Source organism: Xenopus tropicalis, chromosome 6 (genome assembly GCF_000004195.4).
Source record: "Xenopus tropicalis strain Nigerian chromosome 6, UCB_Xtro_10.0, whole genome shotgun sequence".
Lineage (NCBI taxonomy): Eukaryota > Metazoa > Chordata > Amphibia > Anura > Pipidae > Xenopus > Xenopus tropicalis.
Window position 1 is genome coordinate 19,841,063 of NC_030682.2, and position 25,000 is coordinate 19,866,062.

Consider the following 25,000-nt stretch of genomic DNA (forward strand, 5'->3'; position numbering starts at 1 on the left):
CCTTAATAGGAACCATACTATAGAATGGCTATAAGTCAAGTATTTGGGTCAACAGTGTCAGACTGAGATGGCAGAGGCCCACCAGAAATCCCTGGACTATGGGCCCACTCTCAAAACTTTAATTCCTCCTCTCCTCCCTCAAACTCTTTATTATCCTAGTCTCTTTTCTCTACATACCATACTCTATTCTTCCATCTATCAAGCTTCCTTGTTCCTATACAGAAACGGGGAATGACCATGAAATAGGCTAAATAGTTAGAAGCAAGAGGGCTCACTGACACCTGGGCCCACAGGGAGTTTTCCTGGTATCCCGGTGGGCCAGTCCGGCACTGTGGGTCAAAGTCTATCATTGTACATTTAATTTGTGTGTTGTTTTTCTGTTAGTTGTCACACCACTTCAGTCAAAGTTTCAATCCTCATTATGCTTCTAATTATAAATAAATAACTAAAAACACATTAATAATATAGTTTAATGTCGCTAGCAAAAACAATTATCTGAGTAACTTTCTGAAATATTAACACCTTGGGAAGTATTTTTCTAGCCAGTTATGAGATTGTGTCTTGTTATTGGCTTTAAGAAATCATAGAACAAAACATTGACCGGAGGGGGATCCATGCCACTCAAACTCTTATGTAATACAATGTCTGAAGCATATTCATTTCTACCTAGGGCCAAGTATGGCTAGACTGAAAGGTATAATAAGTCATGGTAATGCCCACTTATATAGTATTTATGGTATTATTAAATGTTTCTTTTTAGATTTCCATGTTTACCATGTTTTAAACTGTGTGGTTGACCCCAAATTGGTCCTCACAACATGCAAAGGTCAAGCCAGAACATGTCAGTGTTTTGATATTCTTGGAATTATTGCAGGATTACCCATACAGCAACTTTCCCTTTATCTGTGATCTGTGAAAATTACTCCAGTTTATATTATCTATCTTGATTACTTGGTGCCATACTTCTTTGATTATTTTTGATTACAGGTATTGAATTACGGAATAATTACGGATGATTTTTTGGCAGACTTAAGGTAAGGAGATCCAAATTACAGAAGGATCCCATATCTGGAAAACCCCAGGTCCTGAGCATTCTGGATAACAGGTTCAATACCTGTATTGGAAATGCTAAAGATAACCAGATGGTAATCTCTCAGCAATCCCAAATAACCAAGTAGAAAATAACATGTTGAGTAACAGATCATTGTATGGACATTACCAGAAAGGTAGAGCCCTCCCTCAAGAGTCTGTATAAGTTCACTGTTTATGGGGGTGATTTATCAATGGTGGACTTAGTTTTTTTCCCTCGATACAAGTTTTTTTGCGCTTAAAAAAACTCAACTTCAAGTTATGGTTCTGAAAACTCTCATGTAAAAATTTTCAATCTTAAAGCTTGCAAGTTTCTATAAAAGACAATGGGAGTTATCATAGGCAAAGTCAAGCCATATTCTCAAATTTTTAATGTTTCGAGTTTTTTATTCGAACGAGTCTTCCTTAGTAATAAATAAGTGACCATTTGATATGCATGTTTGATTTAGAAAAACAAGCTCGAATTGACAAATTCGAAAATTGATAAATATGCCCTTATATGTAGTGATGAGCAAATCTGTTGTGTTTTGCCGAAAAATTCGCGAATCTTTCAAAAGATTCCCGAAACGGCAGAAAATGTGTGAAACAGCGAAAATGTTGCGTGTCAAAAAAATTGTCGCCCGTGGCTATTCTTTTGTCGAGCTACTATTCTTTTGTTGCTCACGGCTATTCTTTTGTCGCATGGCTATTCTTTTGTCGCAAACGGCTATTCTTTTGTTGCATGGCTATTCTTTTGTCGCGAGCGGCTATTCTTTTGTTGCTCGTGATTATTCTTTTGTTGCATGGCTATTCTTTTGTCGCGAGCGGCTATTCTTTTGTTGCTCGCGGCTATTCTTTTGTTGCATGGCTATTCTTTTGTCGCCCGCGGCTATTCTTTTTTGGATGCGCGGCAAATTTTTCTGCTGCAAATTTTTTCATACGTTTCGCGAAACAATCTGCCAAAGGTGAAACGCGGAAATTCGCTGCAAATCCATGCCTGGCGAAACATTTCGCCCATCACTACTTATATGTTCATAGCATATCGACACAAATATGGGTCATAGTTTACTGTACAACTGCTGGGAAATGAATGCTGAACTGAACTCTGGGAATATGACCTCCAATTACAACGTATAGTCTTCATCTAAATAGAACAGGAATTTAGCCTTCGGCTATTTTTTGTTTCAAGCTGTGTCTTTAAAAATACATTAAAATATGATGTTGTAACAGTCTAACCAAGCTCGTTAATATGTTGTTTTTATTTCAATTCATTTAGGAGGATGACATTTGAGTCCAAAGCAAACAATAGAGATGTTAACAAAGGTTCAACAAAGGAACACCCAAAGAACACCCATTGGGCATAATGGATTTCTATCAGTTTCTTCTCTAAATCAAATCATTTCAAACACTCACTAAATATTGTATTTTCATTATTGTATTTTCGCACGCGATGCAAAGACCCAGCCAGAGCACAAATGAAGCTGTAAAGTGGAGCCGGGCATTTTGCAACTGGAAATTATTATTACCGAGTCACTGAGTAACTGCTAATTAGCGATAAGGAGTATTATGGCTAAAGCCTTCGCAAAGGATCAATTTATGAGCAGAGAATGAAGATGAGTCGTAGAAACAAGAAAAAGCAATCAAACGTTTCTGAAGCCGGGTTAGCTGGAAGCCACCACTTGCTTCAGTTTGATCTAATTACAGCTAAAAAAAAACCAAAACTTTTAAATGCAAAGTTTTCCAAGACACCAAATTGTATTTTTTTTTTATGGTACAGGTATGGGATCCCTTATCCGGAAACCTGTTATCCAGAAAGTTTCGAATTACGGAAAGCCCATCTTCCATAGACTCCATTTTAATCAAATAATTCAGAATTTTAAAACTGATTTGCTTTTTCCCTGTAATAATAAAACAGTACCTTGTAATTGATCCCAACTAAGATATAATTACCCCTTATTGGGGGCAGAACAGTCCTATTGGGTTTATTTAATGGTTAAATGATTCCCTTTTTCTCTGTAATAATAAAACAGTATCTGTACTTGATCCCAACTAAGATATAATTACCCCTTATTGGGGGCAGAACAGCCCTATTGGGTTTATTTAATGTTTAAATGATTCCCTTTTCTCTGTAATAATAAAACAGTACCTGTACTTGATCCCAACTAAGATATAATTACCCTTTATTGGGGGCAGAACAGTCTTATTGGGTTTATTTAATGTTTAAATGATTCCCTTTTCTCTGTAATAATAAAACAGTACCTGTACTTGATCCCAACTAAGATATAATTACCCCTTATTGGGGGCAGAACAGCCCTATTGGGTTTATTTAATGTTTAAATGATTCCCTTTTCTCTGTAATAATAAAACAGTACCTGTACTTGATCCAAACTAAGATATAATTACCCCTTATTGGGGGCAGAACAGCCCTATTGGGTTTATTTAATGTTTAAATGATTCCCTTTTCTCTCTAATAATAAAACAGTACCTGTACTTGATCCCAACTAAGATATAATTACCCCTTATTGGGGGCAGAACAGCCCTACTGGGTTTATTTAATGGTTAAATTATTTCCTTTTCTCTGTAATAATAAAACAGTACCTGTACTTGATCCCAACTAAGATATAAATATTCCTTATTGGATGCAAAACAATCCAATTGGGTTTAATTAATGTTTTATACATTTTTTAGTAAACCTAAGTTATGGAGATCCAAATTAGGCCCCTTATCCAAAATACCATTGGTCCTGAGCATTCTGGATAATGGGTCCTATACCTGTATTGCGTCAAAGCAAATCCCCTTTCCTTGCTCGAGGTACGGTATCTATCACTCTGAGAGCAGTGGAGGCTGCTGATGTCCCCGGTGTGTTAGCTGTTGATGAAAGTCTTTTTACTCGTCTCGTGCCAGACGTAATAAACTGGTTAGTCAGATATTCACATCTGACCTGCCTGACTGAGCAGGTGAAACCTTTCAAGGAAGGAAAAATAGAAAGGTGAGATGAGATCAGAGCTTGAAATCGATAACTGAACATAGGCTGTTAATGCTCGGGTATGTTTCTATTCTTTCTGTAACCGAGGGTGCAAAGTCAGTGTATGACCATATGATACGGGTCTGATATATATAAAAATCCGATTTATTCTTAATTGTTTGGCCCTCTGGATCAATCGGCATCAACCACAATTGCATATTATACACTATGGATTTTGTTTTAAAATGGTGAGGCAGAAGTGCCCAGAAATAGTTTGCAATTTACCCCTACCAGGCTGCTGACTCCCCACCCCTTGTACAGGGTAAAAGAAGAAGGTTCTTTAGGGAGCCTTGCAATTTTTATATCTATAAATAATCACCTTTTTATTACCTTAATAGTAATATTATTACAGGTATAGGATCCGTCATCTGGAAACCCATTATCTAGAATGCCCCGAATTATGGGAAGGCAATCTCCCTAGACTCTATTTTAAGCAAATAATTCTACTTTTGAATAAGTGATTTCCTTTTTTTCTGTAAAAATACAGTAAAAACAATAGCTGGTAGTTGCTCCCAATTAAGCTGCATGAATTCATTTTTGAGGCAAAACAAGCCTACTGGGTTTATTTAATGTTTGAATTCTTGTAAGCAGACTTAAGATATAGAGATCCAAATTACAGAAAGGTCCACTAACAAGAAAACCCCAGGTCCCAGGCATTCTGGATAATAGATCCTATACCTGTATAATAATAATAATAATTTTTGAATCCCCAAAGAGTGAGTGGGCATATATGTACATCATGGCTGTGATATTAAAGGAGAAGGAAAGTCATTTTGGCATTTTACTGCCAATAGATTTGCCACATTAGTGCCACCTAGAACAATATATTTATTCTGCAGAAACCATTACCATACCTGAGTAAAGAACCCTAGAAGCTGCCTCCGTTTGTTTAAGATTGCAGCTGCCATTTTAGCTTGGTCTTCATAGTTTCCTGCTGCAGCTCTAGCCATTGGAAGCTCAGATTACTCATTCCTAAGGGAAGGGGGAGTGAGTTCTTATGAATTCTTATGGGAAATGGGAGCAGGAGAAGGGAGGGGGAGAAAGCTGTGCAGATTTGTGCCCCAAACCTGAAGGAGCCCTAAAGGAGAGGAAGTCTGATACCGAAGAACACGTTTACAAAAAATGAGACAAGAGATCCTGTGTTTCTTTTGATAGAGGACTCAGTGCAGCTTTTCTGTGAGTGCTTATGGCTGTACAATAAAGAACAGGGCCTGCACCAGATATTGTATTGTTATTTTAGCAATGCAAAACGGTTATGTGAAGCAATTAAAAAAAGAATACAAACAAATTTGATAAATTAAAACATGGATCAAAAAGAAAATATTTAGACAACAATTCAATGAAACATAAGCATGTAGGGATATAGAATATGTATTTGATAATATTTCACCTATTTGTAAACATCCCAGTTTTTAGACATAACACTTACCTACCGAAAGCTTAGCTTCTCCAGATAATGATTGTTTATTCGGCTGATATTCGGATCAATAACGAGTGCAATCTATCTTCCGTGGGCCTGTAGTGTTGCACATATGTCCGCGCTTGTTTTCCCTGTTTCTTTTGCCCTCTGGGACTTGCAGCGATTTCACTTACTGCCCGACAACCTCATGGTTGGTAGATTAATCTTTGTCTCGACATCATGAAAAATGAATGAAGTTGTACTATTTTCAGACTTTTTTCTTCGGAACCTGCAGAAATGTGTTAAAAACAAATTTTTCAGATTTGATTCAAATTTGTTGTTATATATTTGAGGGGGGGAAAAAAAATCCAATCTAGAGCAACAGCCCTGTCAGAATGATTCTGTGTCGGCTGAAGGTAATGTGTCCGGCATTGAATTCCCAGAGCAATCCCGATAACTTTAACATTGTTTCTGGGAGGAAGACATTTACAATATACGGAATGTCCTGACCGCTTTGTTCAGTGGGAGAAAGTCTAGGAAACACCGGAACGTGACAAGTCCACATACTTTAGTGATTTTACAAACTGAATGAAATCCAGTAAGGGAAAACAAATAGACCTGTATGGTAAGATTCAATTTCAGCTGAAAATGCACTGATAGCTTGTAACAAGGGTAACATAGCAGGAATACTGATTGTTAGACAGGGATTTCTGTACAGGTATAGGACCTGTTATCCAGAATGCTCCGGACCAAGGGTGTTCCAGATAAGGGGTCTTTCCGTAATTTGGATCTCCATGCCTTTAGTCTACAAAAAAATCAATAAAACGTTAATTAAACCCAATAGGATTGTTTTGCCTCCAATGAGGGGTAATTATATCTTAGTTGGGATCAAGTACAGGTACTGTTTTATTATTACAGAGAAAAAGGAATCATTTAACCATTAAATAAACCCAATAGGGCTGTTCTGCCCCCAATAAGGGGTAATTATATCTTAGTTGGGATCAAGTACAGGTACTGTTTTATTATTACAGAGAAAAAGGAATCATTTAACCATTAAATAAACCCAATAGGGCTGTTCTGCCCCCAATAAGGGGTAATTATATCTTAGTTGGGATCAAGTACAGGTACTGTTTTATTACTACAGAGAAAAGTGAATCATTTAACCATTAAATAAACCCAATAGGACTGTTCTGCCCCCAATAAGGGGTAATTATATCTTAGTTGGGATCAAGTACAGGTACTGTTTTATTATTACAGAGAAAAGGGAATCATTTAACCATTAAATAAATCCAATAGGGCTGTTCTGCCCCCAATAAGGGGTAATTATATTTTAGTTGGGATCAAGTACAGGTACTGTTTTATTATTACAGAGAAAAGGGAATCATTTAACCATTAAATAAACCCAATAGGATTGTTCTGCCCCCAATAAGGGGTCTTATTTAATGGTTAAATGATTCCCTTTTCTCTGTAATAATAAAACAGTACCTGTACTTGATCCCAACTAAGATATAATTACCCCTTATTGGGGGCAGAACAGCCCTATTGGGTTTATTTAATGGTTAAATGATTCTCTTTTCTCTGTAATAATAAAACAGCACCTTGTAACTGATCCAAATTAATAAATAATCCTTATTGCATGCAAAACAATCCTATGGTATGGACTTAAGGTATGGAGATCCAAATTACGGAAAAACCCCTTATCCGGCATAACCTTATCCAAGCATTCTAGATAACGGGTCCTATACCTGTATATACAACCACTAATACTAACTGTAGATATTAGTATCACAATAGCCTTGGATACTATGCTTGTACAAGAACTCATCCAGGCCCCTCTTAAAGGCATTAACAGAATCTGCCATTACAACATCACTAGGAAGGGCATTCCCCAACCTCACTGCCCTCACCGTGAGGAACCCCCTACGCTGCTTCAAATGGAAGCTCCATTCCTCCGTTTATGTGCTATATATCATATTACTGCAAACAATACATTCATAGGGAGAGAAGATGAAGCCCTGTCAACAAGGACTAATATTCTAAGGGAAATGGGGCAAGAGATTCAGAAGCTATAAGGAGAATACTACATGGAGTGAACATGATTAAGATAAACATACTGTACTGTTGGGATTCAGTAGGAAAGCTGGGCTCAGTAATTGTTGTGTCTTTATGCCTATGGAAACATGTAGCAGGAATTAATGGCTGCGCAAGCTTTGTCTAAGGAGACTGGAATGATGGAAGACGGAAAGGCAAGTGCAGTATAAAGGCCAGAGATTATGGTATAAGTGTGGCATCACATAAATTATACATCCTAATAAATACCCCAATTACCTTATGTCTTGCCAAGAATTATTTTTGTGAGCGCAATGGCAATGTATGGCAATAATTCACAGCAGCAACGGAGCTTTATAAATTGACCATTTATTTTAGTCAATGTTACTACCTTTTTTTGTCTTAAATCATACGGCCAGCTTCATAAATTAGAAGTTGATTTCCAGGTGTTACTGGCCCTTTAACTTAAACCTAATTACAGGGTATCACACCATTGGCAAGTCAATATAATGGAATGCATGTAATAACAGATACTTTAACATAAAACTAGCAATACTTTTCATTGTGATAACTCCAGCTGTTTCCCAACACAACTAGTGATGAGCGAATCTGTCCCATTTTGCTTTGCGGGAAAATTTGCAAAACTGCTAAAAAAATTCACAAAACAATCGCAAAATGCAGCTACCACACAATTTTTTTTATGCACGCGACTTATTAGATGGGACCACAAGTTTTTTTGAGGTGATTTTACTAACAGAGGATTTCACTGTGTGTAGGTTCCATCCACAGCGGTAGCGCTGTCCCCTGAACACATGGATAAATCAAGGAAAAGCTACACCTGCCCTAAATATTTAAAGTTGAAGCTACGCTGTGTGCAGGCTCTCCATGATACACTCAACTGTACCGTATTCCCCTATATACCTACTGTATATACAGGTATATAAACACAGTAAAACTACTTCTGCCCCAGGTACACCGAACATGTCTGTAGCCTCTATAGGATATAACAGGGGCAGCAGGAATGTTGTCCAAATACAAATATAGATAGCCTAGAAGCTCGGCATGGACAAAATCATCTATACAGAGAGGAGTTAGTATGTATATACTGTTATATTACAGAGAGAGCTCTGCCTCACGTTTTCACGTTTCTGCCTGCTCAGAAGATAAGGAAGTGAACTTCTTCTCTCGTGACATCACATCCCTTTCTCTCTCTCTCTCTCTCTCTCTCTCTCCGCCCCCAGCCCAGCTTTCTCCTGCCATAACTCTTTCCTTCTCACCTAATTCTGCCAATCTCTAAACATAAACCAGTGTAATCTGGCTGCTGGTCATTAATGATGAGTGAATCTGTCCCATTTCGGCGAAAGATTTGCGAAACGACGAAAATGTCTCGGGGGGAAAAAAAATTGTTGGGCGCGACTATTCTTTTGACACCTGCGACTATTCTCGCGACAATGTTTGGACACGTGACTATACTTTTGACGCCGCAACTATTTTTGGACACGCGACTATTCTTGTGACAGTTTTTGGATGGCAGGCAAATTTTTTCATCTGTTTCGTGAAACAATCCACCAATGGCGAAACGCGGAAATTCGCCGCGAATCCATGCCTGACGAAACATTTCGCCCACCACTACAGGTCATTCAGATCCCTTGTCATGCAGCCCTGTGCTTATAGCTCCGGGGCTTTCCAATCTCAAACGTAGATTTATCGTCCCCTATGTGAAGCCTTAGTGACTCTGCTAAGCGTTTCTTGCAATTTTCGCTAAAACAGGCTTCCAAATGTACAAGTGATGCAGGAATTTTGGGTAAATAATGCTGAAATTTTGCCTAGAAATTGCATTTTACTTTTCATCATACTGTACAAACATTTATCACTGGTTTTATAAACAAGCCCCAATACTTATTATTCTACACAGAGGAAATGCAACTCATCTCACCAAAATTTTTTGTCACGATTTAATAAAAAACGCAGTGGGAAAATGCAAATGCAAATATACTCGAGAATGTTTTTAAGAACCACAAATAATCAGTATTTATTAAAGAAAAACTTGGCAAGTAAAAGCTGGCGAGATTCAATAAAAGTAAATGGGAATTGTCTCTAACAACTTTATTTGCTTATTTATTTTCCCAGTTTATTAAAACATTCAAGTTTTTTTTTGCCTCATTGAAAATAAGGGGGTCATTTATTAACGCTCAGAATGCAATTTATTATGTGACAAAACCCCATAGTAAAAAGCAAGAAAGCAAGAATACGCCATCTGAAACCTGTTGAGATCATGTAGAGGTCAATTGGGGGGGGCGGAATAGACGCTGTAATTTGAGTGACAATACAAAAAAATTGCGGTTTTCATGTACTCATATTTCATATTTTCGTATTACGCATCTTTCCTGTCTTTTCCAATTCGGATCTTTGGATAAGTGAACGTTGATAAATGGGCCTCCTCCATGGACAGCGTGTGAGAAAATGAGCTTCACTTTTTTTCTAAAGTAAGCTTTGCTAAATGTGCTACAAAAGTGCATTGCACATTTGGTGGGGCCTTGTTAATGAGCCCTCCTATCTTGATCTATAATAATAAAAATAATTTAAATATTAAATAACCCCAATAGGACTGTTCTGCCCCAATAAGGGGTAATTATATCTTAGTTGGGATCAAGTACAGGTACTGTTTTATTATTACAGAGAAAAGGGAATCATTTAACTATTAAATAAACCCAATAGGGCTGTTCTGCCCCAATAAGGGGTAATTATATCTTAGTTGGGATCAAGTACAGGTACTGTTTTATTATTACAGAGAAAAGGGAATCATTTAACCATTAAATAAACCCAATAGGGCTGTTCTGCCCCCAATAAGGGGTAATTATATCTTAGTTGGGATCAAGTACAGGTACTGTTTTATTATTACAGAGAAAAGGGAATCATTTAACCATTAAATAAACCCAATAGGACTGTTCTGCCCCCAATAAGGGGTAATTATATCTTAGTTGGGATCAAGTGCAGGTACTGTTTTATTATTACAGAGAAAAGGGAATCATTTAACCATTAAATAAACCCAATAGGGCTGTTCTGCCCCCAATAAGGGGTAATTATATCTTGGTTGGGATCAAGTACAGGTACTGTTTTATTATTACAGAGAGAAAAATAGAATTATTTGCTTATAATGCAGTCTATGCGAGATTACTTTTCCATAATTAGGAACTTTCTGGATAACGGGTTTCTGAATAACAGATCCCATACCTGTACTTGCTTTACACTTTCTTGCATTGTTTTCAAATGTTTATAAAAAAGAGATAAAAGTACCGTGCACACTTTATATAGACTGAATAAGTGATAATATTTATTGGATGTACCAAAGCAGTAATATAGTAAAACTGTCACATTTAACCTTTCCCTGTAAATCTTTGGTCGGACGCATTGCTCCAACCTAATTTGTTTCCCCCGCCTTGACCTCCACTGTAAATTTGAAAACGTTTCCTTGAAACTTTAATTTGCCGAATGTGGAGGAACAAGAAGTGACGCTGTGTTTATGACTCCCCTGACCTTCAGCGGTGGCCTGAGAAAAACAGGGGGTTGCATGGGAATTTTATTTGCGCTAAAGGTTACAAATAATGACAGTTAATAATGTCTGGCAAAACTTGTTTAATGAACTGCTTTCACTCCGTGTTCTCTGGAAGTATTTCATAAACAAAGATGGATAAAGACAGACCTCAAGATGCACCTTTAGCTACACGTAATGCCCCATAGTAATAATCTTGATACATTTGGATAGAGGCAGTGCATTTTTCATCCATACACACTCCTTCCATATCGTCGGCTATTGTTTCCATCCTGCCTGGATCAGGCACATGTGTACCCAGGGCTGTATTTAGTTCCGGTGTCACCCTAGGCAACAGACCTAAATGTTCAGGTTGAAGAAGTGAAGTCATGCACACACTGTGGATGATGTCACCTGCTCTACGTGTGATGTCACTTCCTGGCTATGCTCGCCGAGGACATCAATAGGTTTGATCTGGCGGTGGCTGGGGAGATTTATTTTAGAAAAAAATTTTTGATTATATAGGCTCCCGAGGGCCACCTCTCTGAAGCTGACGCCCTTGGCACAGGCCTATATATAAATACACCACTGAGTGCCCCTATTAATACATGGGAACCCTGAAGTTATCACCACCCTGAATATGGCTAGGGATCCCAGTCTCAAAGGAGGCTGCATTCATCAGCACAACAGGGAATAACACTAATCTGCCTGCAACTTGCGCCCAATGTGTAAAAACTTGCACGTGCAATTTCATTTGTGTAGATCAATAAGAGACAATTATTGCGTCCTTCAGTTATGCTGGGTTTGTGGGCAAAGGAACAACATTGTGGTTGCAAAGCATGTTGAACTGCATTGTCATATCTCGCTTAGACTGCAACTCACTGCTGTGTGGGCTCCCCCTGTATAAACTGACCCCACTCCAATCCATCATGAACAGTGCTGCCAGACTCATACACCTCTCCTACCGCTCCACAAGTGCCGCCCCTCTCTGCCAATCCTTGCACTGGCTACCTGTCACATACAGGATCCAGTTCAAGATTCTTGTACTCAACTCACCTCGCTGCACCACTCTATTTAACCACCCTAACCCCCAAGTACACCCTCAGATGTAACCTTCGCTCCACACATGATTCCTTCTCTCCTCCTCACTCATCACCTCCTCTCACTCTCGCATCCAGGACTTCTCACGCGCTGCACCCATCCTCTGGATCGCTCTTCCCTGTCCCATTAGGCACTGCCAGACTCTCCAAGCCTTTAAACGGTCTCTTAAAACTCACCTTTTCACTCAAGCCTATACCCTAAACCCTCAGAAATGAGATTACCCACTGAGCACCCCTAATCTTCCCTCAAACACTCACTAACCACTGGTTTCCACCTCTCACTCCGCACTTACTGTCACTTTACACACCTACATGAACCCCAACACCATGCTAGTTACCCTGACCTTATGTCTCACCCCCCCCTTTTAGAATGTAAGCTCTTGCGAGCAGGGCCCTCCCCCTAGTTTCTCTGATCCTCATCCAATGTAACTGCAAACCATTTTTGTGAATTGTTTATATGTACATGTTAACTGTTCCGTCTTTTGTACCCCTCTATTCTGTAAAGCACTGCGTAAACTGATAGCGCTATAAAAATAACAATAATAATAATTCAGAATTGGGCTGCACTGCTCTTGCATTTGTAAGGGCTCACTAACATCCGCAAGTGGGGAAATTGCGCTTTTTTCACGCAGTCAGCTGCATGTAAAACCGCTTTTATTAAAGTCACTAGTGCCAACATGCTCTCCTTGCTCTTCCCTATAGTTGCGCTATTAGTTAATAATTTCGGCCCCTTTCTAATGCAAATATTCAACACTGAACATTTTTTCCAGTTTCCAGTTATTTGGGATTTCAAGGTCCTTTTAGACAGAAAAATTGATGGAATCGGTTCTCCATCCTCAGACCTAGCAAAATCGTATTATTTCCTATGAGAATGATGCAGAGCATTCTTTTTTGCATCTATATTTTACTTCTCGTTGATGATATTGCCAAAATTGTTGAAATCATATTAAAATAATGGCCATTCAGCAAAATGTCACTGCTTCGTCGTACTTATCATTAGGACAATGATGGAATGGCTCAAGTGCAGCGAAGGAGTAAATATTACTGCCTCAACATTTTATAAACAGGGCCCTTCATTTAGACAATACATTCAAATATTATTTATTAAATTAAAAATGTGTTTTTTTTATTTACCCTTTGAAATATACAGTAGTTATGAGCAAATATTTAACCTTATCTGGCAGGAACTAGATATGGCTATTTGGTTACTAGTGGATATATCAGAATAAATACAAAACACAAATAATAATGTTCTACCCCCAAAAAAGGGTAATTATATCTTAGTTGGGATCAAGTACAGGTACTGTTTTATTATTACAGAGAAAAAGGAATCATTTAACCATTAAATAAACCCAATAGGGCTGTTCTGCCCCCAATAAGGGGTAATTATATCTTAGTTGGGATCAAGTACAGGTACTGTTTTATTATTACAGAGAAAAGGGAATCATTTAACCATTAAATAAACCCAATAGGGCTGTTCTGCCCCCAATAAGGGGTAATTATATCTTAGTTGGGATCAAGTACAGGCACTGTTTTATTATTACAGAGAAAAGGGAATCATTTAACCATTAAATAAACCCAATAGGGCTGTTCTGCCCCCAATTAGGATTAATTATATCTTAGTTGGGATCAAGTACAGGTACTGTTTTATTATTACAGAGAAAAGGGAATAATTTAACCATTAAATAAACCCAATAGGGCTGTTCTGCCCCCAATAAGGGGTAATTATATCTTAGTTGGGATCAAGTACAGGTACTGTTTTATTAATACAGAGAAAAGGGAATCATTTAACCATTAAATAAACCCAATAGGACTGTTCTGCCCCCAAAAAGGGGTAATTATATCTTAGTTGGGATCAAGTACACGTACTGTTTTATTATTACAGAGAAAAGGGAATCATTTAACCATTAAATAAACCCAATAGGGCTGTTCTGCCCCCAATAAGGGGTAATTATATCTTAGTTGGGATCAAGTACAGGTACTGTTTTATTATTACAGAGAAAAGGGAATCATTTAACCATTAAATAAACCCAATAGGGCTGTTCTGCCCCCAATAAGGGGTAATTATATCTTAGTTGGGATCAAGTACAGGTATTGTTTTATTATTACAGAGAAAAGGGAATCATTTAACCATTAAATAAACCCAATAGGGCTGTTCTGCCCCCAATAAGGGGTAATTATATCTTAGTTGGGATCAAGTACAGGTATTGTTTTATTATTACAGAGAAAAGGGAATCATTTAACCATTAAATAAACCCAATAGGACTGTTCTGCCCCCAATAAGGGGTAATTATATCTTAGTTGGGATCAAGTACAGGTACTGTTTTATTATTACAGAGAAAAGGGAATCATTTAACCATTAAATAAACCCAATAGGACTGTTCTGCCCCCAATAAGGGGTAATTATATCTTAGTTGGGATCAAGTACAGGTACTGTTTTATTATTACAGAGAAAACGGAATCATTTACCCATTAAATAAACCCAATAGGGCTGTTCTGCCCCCAATAAGGGGTAATTATATCTTAGTTGGGATCAAGTACAGGTACTGTTTTATTATTACAGAGAAAAGGGAATCATTTAACCATTAAATAAACCCAAAAGGAATGTTCTGCCCCCAATAAGGGGTAATTATATCTTAGTTGGGATCAAATACAAGATACTGTTTTATTATTACAGAGAAAAAGGAAATCATTTAGATTAGAATTATTTGCTTATAATGGAGTCTATGGGAGATGGCCTTTCCGTATTTCAGAACTTTCTGGATAATGGGTTTCCGGATAAGGGATCCCATACCTGTAATGATGTAACTACTGAGAATGCAGAGCCCACAGTTGTGGGGGTGCCAGGTGATATCCCCACAGACCTTCGCAGAGGGGGCCCGGAACTTCCTCCGCAGGGGGGACTGGGCCCCAAAAGTTATGTCCCTGCCAGTTACACAAATGTATCCATCTAGCTGGCTTTGGTTGGATATCCCTGTTCTACATTTTAAATGAACCAAAAGAAGACCACATGTTTGGGGGTCTCACTCACCGGTGCATGATAGTGTGGGAGCAGCAAAACCATGAAAAGCAAATGTGCAATAATGCTGCTCCACCTGCTTTGATGAAGGTGAGAGGAACATGTAATATTACTCACTGAGTGTATTACTATGAAACTTAAACTTGGCTTTATAGCCTACTGTTTTACTGTTATAAGCACAATTACAATTTGGTAGAGTCCTGATCCCTACAGAAAATGTTTTCTGTATTTAACAGAGTAGTTACACATGTTTTCTGCTCTGTTTAACACAAAATATCTGTTCCCTTCTACCTTCCATTGGGGCACACTCCATCAGCCTGGGGGAGTAACAGCATGCATACAATCATACTTTCCAAAGCCTGCTTTTTTGTGTGTTAAGAGATCTTGTTCAATACCCTGCACAGACCCAGTCAACACTTAATGCCACCATATTCTGTAGTGCTATACAATAGAAGGCTGTATATATCAAACATACAAATTATATACAAATAATTAGCAATACAGAGGAAAGCTACAGGGAGTGATGAGCAAATCTGTCCCATTTTGCTTCACCGAAAAATTTGTGAAGCTGCTGAAAAATACGCAAAATGGTGAAAAATTTGTGAAACGTGGCTACCTCATGACTTTTTTGATGCCCACGACTTTTTTGAAGCGCATGACTTTTTTTGCAGTGACCTCAACTTTTTTTCATTCTGCAAATTTTTGTCACAGGAATTTTTTGCCGCAGTTTGGTAAAAAAAATCGCCAATGCCGAAATGTGGAATTTTGCGGTAAGTCCATGCTGCCAAAAAAAATCTGCTCATCCCTAGCAACAGGCTCTTTTGCTTCAAAGGCTTAGCGCAAAGACATAGAAAATGGCTGCACAATATATTCCACATTGAGCACAATACAAGAATTAGAAAGATATCCATATTGGCTAGTTTATTGGTATATTCCTTCATATAAACATTTTTGAGCACCCTATGAAACCTTTCCAGTTAGGCCGCCTAGCATGGGAGGTACAGCTGAGCACAGAGGGTCCAAATTTGCCCTCTTGGGCCGCCTGTTGGACATGGAGGATAGGAACTTCTAAATCTTCAGCCAAAACTAAGGGAAAATTGGATGGCCCAAAACCGATGCCAGTTGCAAAGATATGAAGGCCTTAAAAGGCAAAGGTTTTAGTCTTAGATAAAAAAAATATATATATTCTGTGAGAATGATTAAAAGACAAGGAAAGTCTAATTTCTTTTTTTTTTTTTTTTTTAAAGGAACACCAGCGCAGGAAACAAACTGATGCCCAGATGAATTAGGCTTTCCTTTTCCTTTTGTCCTTTACTGAGATTTATTGCAATAGTTTTCACACTCTCTCTTACGTACACTGATACAATCCCATACAAACAGACACACAAGCAATACTGGCAGAGCCATATAGTGCAACACTCACACACAGCATCATGTGACCAGGCAGTGAAGCAGCCCTGATTTATGGAGGATTCAGTAACATGCATGACATATTAGGGTTGATTCACTAAAGGTCGATAAGTTTTATTGCATGCTTTTTTCCGTTAAAATTGACGCAAAAAAACGTGCGATTGGCTAAAGTATTAATGCATGCGTTAAGTCGCATATCGTTAATTTAATTTACACACAACCGCATGCGTTAATTTTACCGCATTGCGTTATTTAGCGCGCAGAAATAATACTAACGAATGATTCACAAACACTTAGACGCGCTAAATCTTGCATTTGTTGGTGCGAAAATGAACACCTACTTGGGGCAGGCGGTAATTATAGAAAAGTACAATATGGACTTTGCAGTGGGATTTATTCAGTCTGTGTTGGCCCCAGAGTGATGCAGCCGCCAGTTTGCAGGGAAATGGTCATTTTCATAAAAGTAGTTTTACGAAAGTAATGCCGTGTATGGCTAATATGGTGTGTGACAATTTGTGCGCAATGCGTTGATTAGTCTTCGCGACTTAACTAACGCAAGCAGCATCGCGTCTAAATTAACGCAAGTATGATTTTAGTGAATCCTGCCTTAAAACACGGAAAAATAGACGCGATAAAATTTTTAACGCATGCTATAAATAACACAGATTTTAACGCAGTTTAGTGAATCAACCCTAATAGCTTTTACTTAGAGACTAGTTTATGGCCCAACTTCCAAGCAGCCTGGTCACTGCCAGAGTAATGAATGGTTTGTGCTGCTGCCCCTGCAATTGTTGGGGCTGAGTGTAACCCCCATCTCTACCCACTATTCAGGCTATGGAAGGGACACCCTACAAACTAAGGAACCCCTTGTGACTTATAGCGGCAATAGCAGCAACACTGACTGAAACCATGGCTAATGAATGAGCCGATCTCTCCAACAGATACACAGTGACTGCATCCACACATACAAAGCAATGCTCTTTGTACAGAATAATCTATGTATGTACTGTACATCTAAGGGCAATTACATTGCATATACACCTTAATCATCAACAGGGTACATTTCCCCTTTAATAGCAGCACTTGTATTGTCATGAGAGGTGACTTCAAACCCAAAGGGGTGACAGTTGGTTTAGTCCGTTGGTTTCACATTGTGGAGTGAGGTAAGAGCACAAACCCTCTGAGAGATTTTTTGACAAATAAACCTTATTTTAGCTGTAACATGAGGGGAAATAGTTGGGTTACAGCTAACTGCTTATTTGTTGCTACTACCAACTTTTGAATTTATATAAAAATAGCAAATGGTTGCTAGGGTCATTACCCCGACAACTGGAAACCAAGCCATTTGTTGTACAATATTACCCATCTCTACCCACTACTGAGGCTATGGAAGGGACACCCTACAAACTAAGGACCCCCTTGTTTACACCAGACATAGCAATAGCAGCAACACTGACTGAAACCATGGCTAATGAGTGAGCCGATCTCTCCCACAGATATGGCAGCACAGTTACTGCATCAAAAAGCCACACATACAAAGCAATGCTCTTTGTACAGAATAATCCATGTATGTACTGTACATCTATAGGCAATTTCATTGCATATACACCTTAATCATCAACAGGGTACATTTCCCCTTTAATAGCAGCACTTGTCATGTGATGAGAGGTGACTTCAAACCCAAGAGAGTGACAGTTGGTTTAGTCCGTTGGTTTCACATTGTGGAGTGAGGTAAGAGCACAAACTCTCTGAGAGATTTTTTGACAAATAAACCTTATTTTAGCTGTAACATGAGGGGAAATAGTTGGGTTACAGCCCCCCAGATTATTGGATGTTGCTCCTCTTACTGAATTTAGCAAATTTGGGGAATTTTACCCCAAAATACAATATGGAGATGCCTTTAATCTTAGTGCCGGACGGAGACACAGACCCAAGATTTAGGTCTGCAAATATACACTATAATTTCAGTGGGGCACCCCATAAACTGTATCATTTGGGGACCCCTGTGCCACACTATAAATTACTTTATGTTTGTTTCTGGTATTGACAGGCTCCTTAGAGTTTTGCCCCTTTGCCCCCAGGTATCTGCCACTTCTTGTATGTACTAACCTTAACATGTAAGTGAAAGTAATGGAATAATGCTTTTTCCTTTTAAAGAATAATGTTTATCAGTAAGTCTCATGCACTCTCCCAGTGCCCAGTGTTGATAAATGAGCCCAACTGTATTTTCTCCTTTCTGCCTCCATCAGGCACTTTTACTTACTATGGGCACAGGGCCTGTGTCCATAGTAAGTTAATCTAAATTAGTGGTTCTGAAATGAAAGTGATGTTCCTTAGGGGACTGATATCAGCTAACTGCTTATTTGTTGCTACTACCAACCTAACTTTTGAATTTATATAAAAATAGCAAATGGTTGCTAGGGTCATTACCCTGACAACCGGAAGCCAAGCCATTTGTTGTACAAATTATTGTTACTGTTGACAAAGCATAACAAGTATGTCAGTAACTAACATATCAGTTTAACAGCCGATAGAAATAAACCTTAGGGGGTTCACACAGTAGCATTAACGCTAAAAATGAATTTTGACATTTTGAGAGTCACTGACTTTGCCTTTAGGCCAATGAGCGGGATGAGGATGTTGTTACGAAATTCATTGGTTTCTTTCGTAGAAAGCACCTCTCTGTCTGCACAGCATCCCACTTCTGTCACTGTTTCCTTTTATACATATTGGTGAAAGCTGCCATACTTGTTGCCTTTGTGACGATATAGCAACCAACAGGCTATCAAACAAATGGCAGTTGCACTTCTGTGTATTAAAGAGATACTGACACCAGAAATGAAACCTTTTTTGTATTTATCATAATAATAATATAATATAATATAATTTATAATGTATTTGCATGAGTTTTATCATTTTGCTATAAAAGTATTTGCCCAATGCTTTTACATTACCTATCTAATCCCCCATGTTCCTCTATGAGGGGGCGGCCATATTTGCGCAGCAGTAGGCTATTAGCATTAGAATCTATAAGTGACAGGCTGAGAAGGAACAGGGTCAGGTTGGCAAAACAGTCAGGTTTAGGAACTTCAAGTAACAATAACTTACAAAAGCAGCCCTATCAGCAAAGAATGATCAACATGACCTATAGGGAACTTTTTATGTAGATTCATATTGTAAAAAGTTGTTTTTTCGTGTCAGTATCACTTTCAGGCTGGAGTGCAGAGTAGTTCAGTTCTGCACAGAATGCCTTCATTACTATAAACCAGTGGTTCTCAACCTTCCTAATGCCGCGACCCTTTAATACAGTTCCTCATGTTGTGGTGACCCCCAACCATAAAATTATTCCTAAGACCATCAGAAATATGTGTTTTCCAATGGTCTTAGGTGACCCCTGTGAAAGGGTCATTTGACCCCCAAAGGGGTCGCAACACACAGGTTGATAAGCGCTGCTGTAAACACTATCCCACAGTTCCAGTACTGATTCTGCTCTGCCAAGCTATATACAATGTCCAACAATTACAGACCCTTCCCCGGACACATCTTCTCTCCATTTTACTAACGCCACCTTGACTTACCAAACACGTTATCCTGCAGATTCACCATCTTGACTTACTTTCCATTCCCAAGCCTTTCCCTGATTCCAAGAGGAATAGGACTAATTCGTAGATCCATTTCTCACACTTCTCCTTTCTTTTCTGTTTCAGGACAGAGCTAAAGCGAGCGCTAAAGAAGCAAGAGAAGTATTGACTATTGTCAGTGAGTTTGGTGCGTGAGTGGGCAGGCGGGAGAGTGAGTCCGTGTCTGGTTGTGTTTGTGAGTGGCCTGCCGGAGGGAGTGCGTGTCAGTGAGTGGGCGGAGAATGGGTGCTCGTGTCCGTGAGTGGGCGAGTGGAAGGTTGGGTGCATGTGTCGGTGAGTGGGCGGGCGCGAGGGTGGGTGCGTGTGTCGGTGAGCGAGCGGCCGGAAAGGGGGGTTCGTGTGTCGGTGAATGGGCAGGGGGGAGGGTGGGTGCCTGTTTCGGTGAGTGGGCAGCCGGGATGGTGGCTGCAAGTGTCTGTGAGTGGGGGGATGGGAGGGTGGTTGCATGTGTCGGTGAGTGGGTGGGCGAGAGGGTAGTTTGGCGTGTTGGTGAGTGGGCGGGTGGGAGGCTGGGAGTGTGTGTCGGTGAGAGGGCGGGCGGGAGGGTTGGTGCGTGTGTCGGTGCATTGGTTGGTGTGTGGGCGGGCAGGAGGGTGGTTGATTGGGCGAGCGGGAAGGTGAGTGTGTGTGTCAGTCTGTGGGCACTTGGGAGGGTTGGTGCGTGTGTTGGTGTGTGGGCAGCTGTGAGGGTGGGTGACTGGGCAGGCGGGAGGGTGGATGAGTGGTCGGGCGGGAGGCTGGCTGAGTGGGCGGGTGGGGGGTGGGTGCGTGTGTCGGTGTGTTGGCGGGCGGGAGAATGGGTGCGTGTGTCGGTGAGTGGGCGGGTGGGACGGTGGGTGCGTATGTCGGTGAATGGGTGGCAGGGAGTGTGGGTGCGTGTGTCGGTGAGTGGGTGGGCGCGTGGGTGGGTACAATTGTTGGTTATTGGGGGGCAGGAGGGTGGGAGCGTGTGTCGGTGAGTGGGTGGGCGGGAGGTTAGGTGCGTGTGTTGATGGGCGGGCGTGCAGGAGGTTGGGTGCGTGTGTCGGTAAGTGGGTAGGCAGGAGGGTGGGTGGGTGTGTCGGCAACTTGGCGGCCAGGAGGGTGGGTGGGTGTGCCACTGAGTTGGCTGGGAAGGTGGGTGCATGTGTCGGTGAGTGGGCATGGAAGGTGGGGGCGTGTTTCGGTAAGTGGGCTGGGAGGGTGGGTGCGTATATTGGTGGGTGCGTGTGTCGGTAAGTGGGCTAGGGGGGGTGTGTGTCAGTGAGTGGGCTGGGAGGGTGGGTATAAAGCCATGATCCAGGGTGTAAAACCGACTGCCGTTTCTAGGAGTCAGGAAGGAATTTTTTCCCTGTGGGGTTTTTCTTCTTCCTCTGGATCATTTGCGGTTAGGAAAACCTAATTCCCTATTGGCTATTAACATTAATAAATCCTGTGAGACAAACAGGTTTCCCGTAAACATGTGGGTGAGTGGGCTTCGACACACGCACCCACCCTCCCAGCCCACTCACCGACACATGCACCCACCCTCCCAGCCCACTCACCGACACATGCACCCACCCTCCCAGCCCACTCACCGACACATGCACCCACCCTCCCAGCCCACTCACCGACACTTGCACCCACCATGTGTCGGTGAGTGGGCTGGGAGGATGGGTCCATGTGTCGGTGGCTGGGCTGGGAGGGTGGGTGCGTGTGTCGGTGAGTGGGCTGGGAGGGTGGGTGCATGTGTCGGTGAGTGGGCTGGGAGGGTGTGTGCGTGTGTCGGTGAGTGGGCTGGGAGGGTGGGTGCGTGTGTCGGTGAGTGGGCTGGGAGGGTGGGTGCGTGTGTCGGTGAGTGGGCTGGGAGGGTGGGTGCGTGTGTCGGTGAGTGGGCTGGGAGGGTGGGTGCGTGTGTCGGTGAGTGGGCTGGGAGGGTGGGTATAAAGTCATGATCCAGGGTGTAAAACCGACTGCCGTTTCTAGGAGTCAGGAAGGAATTTTTCCCCTGTGTGGTTTTTCGCCTTCCTCTGTATCATTTGCTTTTAGGAAAACCTAATTCCCTATTGACTATTAACATTAATAAATCCTGTGAAACAAACAGGTTTCCCATAAACATGTCTCTGCGTTTTTTTTTCAATCCCTATGGTGAATATTAAGGGGAGGGAAGTGTCTCCTTTCCTCATTGTGCTACAGGAGATCTACGTGTTCAATACAGGTTTACAGCCCTTACGGGGGCTTCCCCAGCCCTGCTGTGCCCCCCACCCCTCTGGGGCTCATACTCTGCAAGTTATTAAAGCAGTGGACATGGGGAAATTCTATGGCCATGGAAGTGCTCTGTTCCACAGCCTTGGCCTCATAGACGGAGGGTGACTTTTTTGTTTGGGGAGGCTAAATATGGCCCATACACAGACTGACCTACAGCTAATGTGACACTTAGTGGATTCGCTGCTGGTGTAAAAAAATTAACCTCCCAACTACCTCTTGCCGTTCCCACTGACTCCCAGGGATACTGCGCAAAAGTGCGGGTGGGGGTGCTTTTAACCCTAAAATGCTTAGGATGTAAAAGTATTCATATGTGCTCTTCTGTTAGGGGTTCTCTATACATTTGTGATCAGTTAGCTTAATGGGGTAGTTCACCTTTAAATTAACTTTAACATGATCTAGACATTGATATTCTGAGACAATTTGCAATTGGTCAGCTTTTATTTTTAATAGTTTTTCGGTTATTTAGCTTATTGTTCAGCAGCTCTCAATTTGGTATTTCAGCAGCTATCTGGTTGCTAGGGTCTTATTTACCAGGTAGTGGTTTAAACAAGAGATGGGAATATGAATAGTTAAGGGGCCTGCATGGAAAAATAAAACTGTAGCTTCAAAGAGCAATACTTCTTGGTCAGTGACCCTCATTTGAAAGCTGGGAAGAGGCAGAAGCGAAAGGCAAATTATTCAAAAACTATAAAAAATTAACTAGGAAGACCAATTGCAAAGTTGCTATAATATACTACAAATTAACTTGAACTTGAACCTCCCCTTTAGATGTGTTTAAGTTAGCTTTATAGAGAGAGAGGCAGCAGGTACTGACATCCCAGGCACGTTATATTCAGCGAGATGCAGTCTTTATATACAAAACTAGCACATTATATACAGCGAGACACAGTCTATATATACAAAACCAGCACATTATATGCAGCGAGGCGCAGTCTATATATACAAAACCAGCACATTATATACAGCGAGACACAGTCTATATATACAAAACCAGCACATTATATGCCATGAGGAGCAGTGGGTACTGAGGGCAGATATTCAGGCCCTGGCACTATAACACTGGCACTGATACACAACATTGGCCCCACTGTAACTTACTATAAATGAAAAAAACAATGACAAAAGTAAAAGAAAAATAGAAAGTGCAAAAACCATAACAAATATATAAAAGCACAATGAGCTTTGTCAGGGGGGAAAGTTAACTTACCCTCCATCTGTTAGGGTAGGGGATAGGGATATTATAGATGTCAGGTGGCAAAAAACAATTTAATTTCAGCTAGTGGGTCAGTCTGTAGAACATATACAGTATAGTACCTGTGTATAGTACCTGTGGGATGAAAACTGCAGCGAAAGTTCAAAGTTGTGCAATGGCTCCAGTTTGCAAAATCTCCCAATCCCTGTCTGCATCTGCGTCTTGATTGGTCAATTTTACTGCCTGTCAAGAAAGCTGTGCTCTGATTGGATCTTTCTTCTTGTGGATTCTCTAATCAGAGCACAGCTTTCTTGACAGGCAGTAAAATTGACCAATCAAGGCGCAGGTGCAGACAGGGATCAGGAGATTTTGCACAGCTGATTTCTGCAGAACCCCAAGAAGATATGCAGGGCAGTGCAGAAACGGAGCCAGGTTTTAAGGTGCCAAATCAGGTTTGGGGAGGCTTAGCCTCCCCAAGCCTTATTGAAAATCCGCCTATGCTTGGCCTGTCCTACTGCATCGCTCCGGCCGCACACCTTCCGTGCATCCACTGGCGGGTAATACAAAATACAGCCACTAGGTGTGACTTTAGCACTAGTAGCAGCCCGGGCTTTGTATTGGGCTCTGTGCTGAGTTGTAACAGTGCCCTGTGTAGGCTCTCTATGCACAAACTATTACTTCCAGCATGTAAATTCAGTCATCTACTTAGTTTGATTAAGCCCTTTAACTTTAACGGCACCTTAATGGCAGCCCGGTTAGTGTTCTCATATCTATATGGGCCCTGTGCTGGGCTCGGCTCTGCCAATGGATTCTGGATCTGCTCTTGTCAGGATCAAGTGTTACTCACAGTTTCTATTCCTGGAAGAACACTGTTATTTTCTGATTCTGTTATTTAGTGAGAGCTATAGAATTATTATCTGCTGTATATGATGTATATTTTAAGGGAAGTATTATTCTTACACAGATTTCCTTAGTCCTCACAGATTAGTAATATTCGGTAGTACATTCTGTCACTCACTATGGGCTGGATGATTTAATGTGAAAAACTGGTTCTGCTGGATGGATGTTATACATTTGTGAGACAGAATGCTTGTTAAAATTTACAGAATGGAGTCTGTAATATAATACAGGTATAGGACCTGTTACCCAGAATGCTTGGGACCAAGGGTATTCCGGATAAGGGGTCTTTCCGTAATTTGGATCTTCATACCTTAAGTCTACCAAAAAATCAATAAAACATTAATTAAACCCAATAGGATTGTTTTGCATCCAATGAGGATTAATTATATCTTAGTTGGGATCAAGTACAGGTACTGTTTTATTATTACAGAGAAAAGGG

The 25,000-nt window shown here is 40.6% G+C and overlaps 1 long non-coding RNA gene across 1 annotated transcript; it reads right to left on the reverse strand.

Moving 5' to 3' along the window:
- Positions 1–5,522: 5,522 nt before the first annotated feature.
- LOC108647846 lies at positions 5,523–23,861 on the reverse strand. Its single transcript, XR_004223165.1, has 2 exons — positions 23,797–23,861; positions 5,523–5,781 (listed from the first exon to the last, which is right to left on the reverse strand). It is a non-coding gene; the product is annotated as an uncharacterized LOC108647846 (long non-coding RNA).
- Positions 23,862–25,000: the final 1,139 nt, after the last annotated feature.